The 7,272-nt window shown below is 46.4% G+C and overlaps 1 protein-coding gene across 4 annotated transcripts in view; it reads left to right on the top strand.

The window, feature by feature from the left end:
- The window catches only part of ATP2B4 (ATPase plasma membrane Ca2+ transporting 4), a 226,751-nt gene that overhangs the window by 157,138 nt on the left and 62,341 nt on the right, over nt 1-7,272 (top strand). The window lies entirely within an intron of this gene.

The raw sequence follows: 7,272 nt of genomic DNA, 5'->3' as shown, positions 1-7,272 counted from the left end.
TCAATGTTCTGGGCAGTGCCAGTGGGGTGAAGAGTCATGCAGGACTAGCTGTAATTATGCCAAGCTAGACTCTGGAAGTAATCACTAGCTCTGCCAGGGAGGACACCAATTAAGGCACACTGGGCGTGATTGCAGCCAAGACTGCATGACTCTTCACCACACCAGAGCCACCCAGACAACTGGTTGACAGTTTACTCATAACTCCTGCTATGTTATAGCCTTCTTTTATACACAATACAAATGTGTTTAGAAAGGTATTTCCATGTCTAACAACATGGTAGTGGTTTACTAGCCTAAATGCTAGTGATAAGCTACTAGTCTATAGTGCTCTTTACATGCTACATGATCATGCTGCTCTTCTATCAATCAACCATAAAACCAATCACAGTCCACTAACTTCTGACTCATCTTCCCTTATTACGTCCTCTCCCTTCTGTTTGTGGGATTTCTCCTGTCGTACACCCTCTGTAAGAATCTTATTCCCCCAGACCATTTAAATTAAAGGGATTCTTTCACCAGGATTAATGATATAGCGATATATCTCCATGCAGTGTTTAAAATGATCCCACTGTTTATGCTCTGTGTGTGTGTGTGTGTGTGTTAGATTCTTATCAAAAACTATCTTGTTGATATGTAAATTACCGTACCTCTGTCAGGAGCCCAAGGGGTTGTCCCACGATATGTTGGAGCCCAGCCGCGCCCATCGATCCAGAGCCCAGCACCGCCTACTACTTAATTTATTCACTCCACTATCCCTTCTCAGTGATGTAATCTCGCGAAGGCGCAGTGGACACTGTAGTCTGCGCCCGTGCGGCGGTTCGCTGGGCGCGGCTGGGCTCCAACATATCGTGCTGCCCATAAATAAATATGCTGCTCAGTATGATCTGCCCGTTTGACTTTCATTGGCTCTGCTCTAGTTTTTGAATGTACATTACAGATCCCTCGAACTTTCTATGAATCTGTACTCCACATGCTTCTCTGAACAGTACTTATGCACCCTCAGGTTTTTGTTTTTTATAAAGCCCATACACAACTGGATTTGTTTAAATTTACTTTCTAATATTATGCATTAACTAAGTTCGCTTTCAGATGGGTATATTGCAGATGATTTTTCTCTCCCATATTCATTGGGGGACACAGAGACCAAGGGTATAGCTATGTCCTCTAGGAGGCGTTGACACTAGTAAAAGCTGTTAGCTCCTTCCCTGGCAGCTATACCCACTCCAGCCTGGAGAGAGAGCTTCAGTTTTTTCTAGTGTCAATAGGAGGCAAGACCTCCCTGCTCTGCAGGGATCTCCTGAAGATTTATTTTAGTTTTTTTCCCTTCTTTTTCAGATGGGCAAACAGGGACGCCTCGCCTCCCTGTTCTCCCGGGGTCGAGTTGCGCCAGTGTCGGTGTCCCGCACTGCTGCCTCCCCCACAGAAGACAAGGTGGACCAGGGCAGCCTCGCTCCCCTGCATCCTGCCAGCCAAGGGGTTATCCATCCAAGCCCCCCTATTCCAGCTTCCTGCCACTACGGTGCCAGTAGCTGAAGGGGTGACCCTGCTGGACCAGAGGATGGGTGAAGATGGCGGCAGGAGAGAGAAGAGAGGTGAGTACACGGGACTAGGTGAGTATTTAACCCTCTGGATTGGTCCCCCCTCCCTCTTGGTGGCAGCATAGCCCAGCACCCCTGAAGCATTCCCCTCTGGCACAGGCCATTTGGTTGATTGAGAACATAGAGAGTTAATAGGTGCGGTATGCTTACTGGCGCCAAATTATGTGGACTATGTAACTCCCTAGTGCCTTATTTACATGCAGGGTGCGCCTAAATAACCCAAGAGCAAGGTAGTACATTACACTACTGGGAGCTTACCCCCCTACATTACTGCTTTAATCGTGTTGTAGACACCTGAGGGGGTTAACCACGAATGTCGGCCAGCAGGGCGCCCGTTCACACATGCGGAGGAGCTCCGCCCCTCCCCCATCCCGACACCTCCCACATTTACTCCCCTCAGAGCGGACGCCGTCGCGCCGCTTCGGGAAGAGGTTAACCGCCCTGCGTTGGACCGCCCACTCAAAATATATGGCGGGCAGATGGCATACATGCGGAGGAGACTCCGACACCCCTCACATTACACCCCTTGGAGCGGACGCCGTCGCGCCGCTCCTGAAGGGGTTAACTACAGCCTGCAGCACAATCGGACCATGCCTTCTCTGCCCGACCCCCGCTAACTACTGCCCCCATTCAGTCAGGGGGGGGGGGATTGAGGGGGAGAGAGGCGAGGCAATCTCTGAAAAGCCGCGCCGCAGCCTTCCTCCCTGGGGGGCTCACTCTGGCGCAAATTCTTTCCCCTCTCCCCCAGTCGCCTGCTGATCCACTGCCTTGACCCTTCAGGCCACCCACCATTCTTAGGCGGGCACCTGATTATCTGCGCCCCTTCACCTAAGTACATTGTACATGAGGGAGGATTTAACCCCTTACTGCCTCTTGTCATTGAGGCCAGCTTCCTAGTTTTATAAAAAATAATAATAATATAGGACATGTCCGTCCATAAGGGTCCCTCTCCTCAGCCACACTCGCATAGTTTCCAGTACCGCCTCCGGGCCGTTTTGGTTGATGATTCTCACATGCACAATCCAGTGACGGACCCAGGCAGGATCCGATCCGTCCTCTGGGGCCGTTTGGTGATGAATTTCCACCTGGGCAATCCAGTGAGGGACCGCTGCAGGATCCCTTTCCATCCTTCTAGGCCGTTTGGTTGATAATTCTCCTCCTGCGCAACCCAGTGAAGAACCACTGCAGGATCCCAATTCCGTCCTCCGTGGCCGTTTTGGGTGATGATTCTCCACCTGCTCTATCCAATGCGGGACCGATGCAGGATCCCAATCCGTCCTCCGAGGCCGTTTAGTTGATGATTCTCCACCTGCAAAATCCAGTGACTGACCACCGCAGGGTTGGTTGGTTATTCTCCACCTGCGCAACTCAGTGAAGGATCTCTGCAGGATCCCAATCTTTCCTACGGGGCCGTTTGGTTTATAAATTCTCCACCTGCGCCATGCAGTGAAGGACCTCTGGGATTCCCAATCCACCCTCCTGGTTGTTTGTTAATAATTCTCCACCTGCGCAATCCAGTGGGGTCGCTGAAATCTCCCATCCACCCTCCGGGGTTCTTTGGTTGATAATGCACCACCTTCGCAATCCGGTGGATAGACTTCTGGGAGTTTCCGTTCCACCCTCGGGTGGTTTGGTTGATAAGTCCCCCCCCCTGCGCAGTCCACAACTGCCAGGGGTGAGATTCTGAAGGGTAGCTCTACGCGCAAGCGAACCGCAGCAGGACAATTTTCCCCTCGAATATTTCCGCTCCCCTACTCTTCCTCCCTACAAATCATGCTCAGACACACCCTCCCTCGCTGGGGTGGGTCCGTCCAGAAGAGGGGAGAATCTCTGATTCGGATCCTGATATGAGTCCGAAGCAATCTTCCATAGATTGCGTATAGGTGGCCAGCAGTACTGTCATATGCATTACCCACTTCCTTTGGTGGTGTAACTGCACTACTTCAGGATGCAGTGCCAGCTCTATACATTGTCCCCTGCCATAGGTGGACTAAGTACACTGACTTGGGGTTCGGAACCTGCCATATGCAGATCCATCGGGGGCGCGATGACATATGGCTGTATGCATTACCCCCTTAGATGCAGTATTGCACTCCACGGGGTACAGGACTCACTATATGCGCTAGTTCGCTGTGGGCATTCGCCCCCCCCTTCTTAGGTTGGGTGTTCTCCCTACCACTGACCAGTACTTGCCGTATGCTCACACCTTCCTTAGGTAGCTAATTACTCTACCATTGAATAAGGTTCCGACTGTCCGCTATACTTCCATAGGCGGAGTGTAGCACATCTCCGTGCTTCCGTCGCATTTTCCCCCTTCCGCTAGTGACTCACTAGCGGGAAGTAACTAAATATCTTCTGCTGCACTATGGCTCTAGGTGCCTTCGCTTATTTCCAAGAGGGCTTGGCTACAGTTGGTTTTCGCAGGCGCCCGACACGATTACCATAGTGTTATAATGGTGCCACCATTGGATACGGTGGCTATTCCTCGTTACATCCTACTTTTGGGGTTGGTTTCACACGTGATTATGGCATCCTCTGTCTTCCAGGGGGTTCCTAGCATCACTTGTGGGTCCCCCCTACCTCCATGGGCCTCTGTTTCTCCGGTCGGTCCTGATATTGTCTGCATCAATACGTAATACATACTCCGTTGTACTTGCCTAGTGTGTACGTTCCAGCGGGTTGACTCTTTTTTACTGACTGTATTCTCTATCCACCACTCCCAATTCTCTGGGGAAGTGGTTTTGCTGGCGACTCTGATTTAGCTCCTACAACGTGTTTTCCTCCGCAGGTGCGGCTTGTCGCTAATGTTCAAGTTCATGGTCGCTTCGGTGGGACATCCCCCTCTGGTAGGTGTCTTACCCTGGAGCTAGCTTGGCAGTTGCGCCTATTCAGCGCCCTTCCAGGTAGAATTTTTAGGGTTCGCTCCACGCAACTGGGGCAGTGTGGCACGTGGATTCTATGGATAGTATCGGGCCTCTCCCTCAGTTTTTTGCGTTGCCGGGACTGGCGCTGGCTACCACTGGTAGCGGTATTATTTCCCTACGTGCTTGGGTTCTTACTGCACAGCCTCTCGCTAGGCGGGGGACTCTTTAGCACCGGATCGGTGGCTTCTACAGGTGTTCCCTCCTCTGCTGGGATATGGGTCTGGCATTGCAGTGTGACTTCAATTGCCTGGCTTCCTTCTCGGTGGAGTCCTTTTGGCATGGCCGCTTTGGCTGCACAGTAATGTAAGGTGGCTCCGGTCCTCCTTGCACATGTTCGCAAGAAGTTGTCAGGTGCATACTTATGCATCGATGGTCGCTGCGTCGGCCTTGCAGGCGACAGTTCTTAGTTGACTGCACGTGCGCTTGCTTCATGGGTCTGTGGTTTTTCCCTCCCTGTTGGACTGCTCTCGGACGTCCCATGGTCTCTGTGTCCCCCCAATGAATATTGGCGAGAAAACAAGATTTTGTAAAACTTACCAGTAAAATCGATCAGCGGCAGAGGTCCGGCATTGACTGATAGTCAGACCCCTGCTTATGCATCGGCATCAGTGAAAACACAAATGCTGGCGCATTAACCCTCGCACTGCTGTCAGCACTGACCACAGCACGTGTGGGGTGGCCATCGGCTCCCTGCGCTCCTGTGAAAGGGACCCTATGGCAGGCAAGGCAGGCCGATGCCTTCCTTTTGCATCGTGGCTGCCTTCCGTGAGTTTCAGCCCCCTGGATCTTTTAGGAAGCAGGCTGTAAGTGTATTACAGTGTGTAATACACTTACAGCCAATGCATTACAATACAGAAGTATTGCAATTCATTGTAAAGGAGATCAGACCCCAGAAATTTGAAGTCCCAAAGTGGGACAAAAAATCTTAAATTTTGATTTTTTTTATAAAAAATGTAAAAGTTTTAAGTAAAAAAAAAGCGTCCTTTTCCCAAAATAAAGTAATTATATTTTTTTAAATAGGGAAAAAAAGAAAAGCAGACACTAAAACATTGTTTTGTAAAACTTAAATAAAAAAAAGTATACATATTAGGTATTGCCACGTTCGTAAGGACCTGCTGTATAAAAATATCACATGACCTAATCCCTCAGGTGAACACCGTCAAAAAAATTAAAATAAAAACAGTTTTTTTGTCACCTTACATCACAAAGTGTAATATCAAGCGATCAAAAAGTCATATGCACCCTAAAATACTACCAATCAAGCTGTCATCTCATAACGACAAAAATGATCCCCTGCCTAGGACAATCACCACCAAAAAAACAAAACTATGGCTCCCAGAATATGGAGACACAAAACACACAAAAAAAAAAATGCTTTATTATGTAACAAACAACCAAAAAAGTTGTCTTATTTGGTATTGTCGCGTCCGTAACAACCTGCTCTATAAAAATACCACATGATCTAACCTGTCAGATGAACATTATAAATAACAAAAAATAAACTGTGCCAAGACAGCTATTTTTTGTTACCTTGCCTCACAAAAAGTGTAATATAGAGCAACCAAAAATCATATGTACCCTAAAATAGTACCAACAAAACTGCCACCTTATCCCGTATTTTTAAAAATTGGGTCTTTTTTTTTTTTTTTAATTATCCCAGTGAAATCTGCCCTCCAAAAACCATATGGCGTTCCTTTCCTATTGCGCCATGACGTATACCCATACAGCAGTTTACGACCACATATGGGGTGTTTCCATAAACGACAGAATCAAGGCAATAAATATTGAGTTTTTTGGGGCTGTTAACCCTTGCTTTGTCACTGGTAAAAATGTATTAAAATGTAAAATCTGCAAAAAAAGTGACATTCTGAAATTTCATCTACATATTCCTTTCATTCTTGTGGAACACCTAAAGGGTTAAGAAAGTTTGAAAAATCTTTTTTTAATACCTTGAGGGGTGTAGTTTCTAAAATGGGCCATTTATGGGTGGTTTCTATTATGTAAGCCTCAGAAAATGACTTCAGACCTGAACTGGTCCTTAAAAAGTGGGTTTTGGAAGTTTTCAGAAAAATTTCAAGATTTGCTTCTAAACTTCTAAGCGTTCTAAAAAGAAAATGTCATTTACAAAATGATCCAAACATGAAGTAGACAATGGAAAATGTAAAGTAATAACTATTTTAGGAGGTATCGCCATCAGTTTTAAAAGCAGAGAAATAGAAATTTGGTATTTTTTTTTTTTTTATAAATAAAAATAAAATATTTTGACTCACATTTACCATTGTCATGAAGTACAAGATGTGACCAGAAAACAATCTCAGAATGACTTGGATAAGTAAGAGTTTTAAAGTTATTACCACATAAAGTGACACGTCCGATTTGTAAAAAATGGCCTGGTCCTTAACCCCTTAAGGACTGGGCTCATTTTTACCTTAAGAACCAAGGCATTTTTTGCAAATCTGACCAGTGTACCTTTATGTGGTGATAACTTTAAAACGCTTTGACTTATCCAGGCCATTCTGAGATAGTTTTTCGTCACATATTGTACTTCATGACACTGGTAAAATGGAGTAAAAAAAAATCTTTTTTATTTATAAAAAAAACACCAAATTTACCAAAGATTTGGAAATTTTTACGTTTCAATTTCTCTACTTCTATAATACATAGTAATACCGCCAAAAATAGTTATTACTTTGTCTACTTCATGTTTGGATCATTTTGGGAATGATATTTTATTTTTTGCGGCTGTTACA

Source organism: Bufo gargarizans, chromosome 3 (genome assembly GCF_014858855.1).
Source record: "Bufo gargarizans isolate SCDJY-AF-19 chromosome 3, ASM1485885v1, whole genome shotgun sequence".
NCBI classification, from domain to species: domain Eukaryota; kingdom Metazoa; phylum Chordata; class Amphibia; order Anura; family Bufonidae; genus Bufo; species Bufo gargarizans.
The sequence above is the reverse complement of the archived record's forward strand: the minus strand, read 5'-3'. Positions and strand labels throughout refer to the sequence as shown.